We start from the raw sequence: 4,291 nt of genomic DNA on the forward strand, positions 1-4,291 counted from the left end.
TCTCAAAAAAAAAAAAAAAAGGGCCAGGCGCGGTGGCTCACGCCTGTAATCCCAGCACTTTGGGAGGCCGAGGCGGGTGGATCACAAGGTCAGGAGATCCAGACCATCCTGGCTAACACAGTGAAACCTCATCTCTACTAAAAATACAAAAAATTAGCCAGGCATGGTGGTGGGCACCTGTAGTCCCAGCTACTCGGGAGGCTGAGGCAGGAGAATGGCGTGAACCCAGGGAGGGGGAGCTTGCAGTGAGCCAAGATTGTGCCACTGTACTCCAGCCTGGGCAACAGAGTGAGACTTTGTCTCAAAAAAAAAAAAGTCAGATGTCAGATTTGGCCCTCATCCACAGTTTGCTAATCCCTGACCTGACCCCATTGTTCTTCAACTTTTTCCCCTGCTTCTACTCACTTCTCTCAACCTCACACTAAACTCCTACACTATTCTCATGCCCATCACTATCCTCCACTCTCACCTGAAACACCCCCACCCCAATCACCCTCTCATCCTAACCCCATTTGGCTCTTGCCTTCTTCTCCCTCCACCAGCCAACCTGGCAGAACCTCCTGGGAACTTCAAAAAGAGGCATATTCCATTTCCTGCAGGGCGTAACACAGTTACGTCCTTGATGATCTGTCTGAGATTACATTTCATTATATAATTGATTATATTGCATGATAATTACTCTGCTCCAAATCCTGCAATTACACGTAATGATGACTGTGATTATGCACCCTACAGTTACACCGTCGTCTGTATTATCATTGTAACATATGCTAATAAACCATTCATAGCAGGTTGACATCAGCATCTGCCCCTGTCCCACCCCATTCCAAAGCCCCAGCTACACGCACAGGTCTCTCTGCACCTGGGCACACCCAAGGTGTCCACCCAAGTTCAAGTATGGAAAACAAAAGGGACCAGAGTCATCTTGGTTTTCCTTCCCCTTCACTCTGCCAGCAGCCAGATGTGGAACCAGTTGGGGTTTCAGCATTCCCTTGTTCAGTGACAACCTCGGGGAGCTTTGGAAAGCCACTTCTTCAAGGTCGTCTCTGTAGAACCAGACTCAGTCCTGATCCTTTGTACCCAGAGGTGGCAAACTTCAGCCCCTGGGCCAAATCTGACCCAACCCTGGTTTTTGCAAATAAAGTTTTATTGGCATACAGCCAAGCTCGTTCATTTATGTATTGCCTGTGGTTGTTTTTCAGGCTGCAATGGCAGCATTGAGTCATTGCTGAAAGGTCTGTTGAAAGACCTCAAGTGGTTTCTGTTTTCCCACCTTGATCCATGACTGATACACTGTACTATGATACGTAACTATGTATCATATGACTGATACATCCATAGAGTCGGACACAATGGCAGCCCCTCCAAAGGATACTGTAGCAGTAGGCTAAATAATGTCCCCCCAGAGATATCTACGTGTGTTGCTCAGAACCTGTGGATGTTACTTTATTTATTTAATGAGATGGAATTTAGCTCTCGTTGCCCAGGCTGGAGTGCAATGACACCATCTCAGATCACTGCAAACTCTGCCTCCTGGGCGCAAGCGATTCTCCTACCTCAGCCTCCCAAGTAGCTGGGATTATAGGCGCCTGCCACCATGCCCAGCTAATTTCCATATTTTTAGTAGAGACGGGGTTTTACCATGTTGGTCAGGCTGGTCTTGAACACTTGACCTCAGGTGTTCCACCCACCTCGGCCTCCCAAAGTGCTGGGATTACAGGCATGAGCCACCACGTCTGGCACTGTGGATGTTAGTTTAAATGGCAAAAGGAACTTTGCAGATGCAGATGTGATTTTTCTTTTCTTTTTTTTTTTTTTTTTGGCAGGATCTTGCTCTGCTGCCCAGGCTAGAGTACAGTGGTGCAATCATAGCTCACTGCGGCCTCGAACTCCTGGGCTCAAGCAATCCTACTGCCCACCACAACCTCTCTCATAGCTGGGACTACAGGCACGTGCCATCATGCCCAGCCCTGCAGATACGATTAAGTCAAAGATTTTGAGATTATGGAGAGATTATCCTGGATCATCTGAATGGGCTCTAAATGTAATCAAAAGTGTCCTTAGAAGAGGGAGGCAAGAAGGTTAGGTGAATACACAGAATTGAAGGGATTGGAGTGGCTCTGATTGACACGAGAAGGGACCACAAGCAAAAGATACCAGTGGGGCCTTTCGGCCAGATCTGCCATCTTCCAGTAATTTGCCCAGATGACAAACACAAAGGGGAAGGAGAGGCACCTTTTTAGAAAACATGAAGTTGGCCGGGCGCGGTGGCTCAAGCCTGTAATCCCAGCACTTTGGGAGGCCAAGACGGGCGAATCACAAGGTCAGGAGATCGAGACCATCCTGGCTAACATGGTGAAACCCCGTCTCTACTAAAAATACAAAAATTAGCCTGGTGTGGTGGCAGGTGCCTGTAGTCCCAGCTACTCGGGAGGCTGAGGCAGAAGAATGGCGTGAACCCGGGAGGCAGAGCTTGCAGTGAGCCGAGATTGTGCCACTGCACTCCAGCCTGGGCGACAGAGCGAGACTCTGTCTCAAAAAAAAAAAAAATTAAATTAAATTTTACAAAGAAAAGTACACATTGTGTGTGTGTGTGTGTGTGTGTGTGTTTATTTAGAAAGCTCCAGAAGGAAGTATGAGGGTCTCCTGAAGGTGTGGAGGTCAAAGGCAACACCAGAGTTAGGTAACTGTGTGGGGGCCTTCAAAATAAAATTCAGTTCCCAGGCACCACCTCCAAGTTATTTTTGTTTGTTTGTTTTGAGATGGAGTTTTGCTCTTTGTTGCTCAGGCTGGAGGGCAGTGGTGCGATCTCAGCTCACTGCAACCTCCACCTCCCGGGTTCAAGCGATTCTCCTGCCTCAGCCTCCAGAGCAGCTGGGGTTACAGGCATGCGCCACCACGCCCGGCTAATTGTTTTGTATTTTTACTACAGACGGGGTTTCACCATGATAGCCAGGATGGTCTCGAACTCCTGACCTCAGGTGATCCGCCTGCCTCGGTCTCCCAAAGTGCTGCGATTACAGTTGGGAGCCACCGCGCCTGGCTACCTCCAAATTCTAACCCTTTAGTCTGTGAGCAGAGCCTGCGAATCTATGCTTTATTCAGATACATTTCATAGAAAAGGAAGCTTCACTTTGTGCCACAGAGGAGACCTTTCTAAGGACTCGTGTCCCCAAGAGGCTGAAAGGAATCGGGTATAGGGATTCTTTTTTTTATTTTTGATTTTTTTGACACAGGGTCTCACTCCGTAGCCCTGGAGTGTAGGCTGGAGTGCAGTGGCACAATCGCTGCTCACTGCGGCCTCGACCTCCTGGACTCCAGCAGTCCTCCTATTTCAGCCTCCTGAGGCTGGGGGCCACAGACACGTGACACCACACATGGCTAAGTTTTTCTATTTTTTTTGTAGAGACAGGGTTTTCCCCAGGCTAATCTCAAACTCTTGCGGTCAAGTGATCTTCCTGCCTCAATCTCCCAAAGTGCTGGGATTACAAGCACGAGCCACCATACCTGGCCAGGTACCGGAATTCTCAATCTCAGCACTATGAACGTTCTGGACTGGAACATTCTGTATGGTGGGGCGACCTGTCCATTGTAGGATATTTAGCTGCATCCTACTGCATAGGATGTACAATGTAGGATGGTGTTAGCACTGTAGGATGTTTAGGGGATAAACATCCTGCCAAATGTCCCCAGAAGAACAAAATTACCCCTGGTTGAGACTCACGGGGTTAAAATAAGACTCACAGGGTTAAATAACTTCCCTGCAAAACATGAGAAAAAAATGTTTCACAGAAGGGGCCAGGTGCGGTGGCTGATGCCTGTAATCCCAGCACTTTGGGAGGCCGAAGTGGGAGGAACACCTGAGGTCAGTGTTTGGACGAACAGAGGCAGGATGGTGCACTTCCGGGTTCTTCTTCACCACCAACTCTTCCCGTGTGTGCGAGAATGCAGCTGACGCCCGGGAAGGTGCAGATCAATCAGGCATGCACCAGGTGATGTCAATCTGAGGAGACCAAGATTTACCTGGTGGCACCTGCGGAGCGCTCCCCCTCCCCCGACATGCCCATGCCCCGCCTATTGCCCTTCCACTCCTAGAAAAGTCGCTCCAAGCAGATGCGCCAGGGGCGGGCTTTCTCAGCCCCCACTCTTGTCGGGACTGTATTAGAAACTCCACCCCCCCTCCAGCTTCGGTCTCTGAAGCTAGATGACCAAAGAATAAATTTGCAGTTTTGCTTTTAGCCTTGCCTACTCGCTGGTTCTTTTGTGCCCACTCTGGTGGTCTTAGAAAAAC

This window comes from Piliocolobus tephrosceles, chromosome 21 (genome assembly GCF_002776525.5).
Source record: "Piliocolobus tephrosceles isolate RC106 chromosome 21, ASM277652v3, whole genome shotgun sequence".
NCBI classification, from domain to species: domain Eukaryota; kingdom Metazoa; phylum Chordata; class Mammalia; order Primates; family Cercopithecidae; genus Piliocolobus; species Piliocolobus tephrosceles.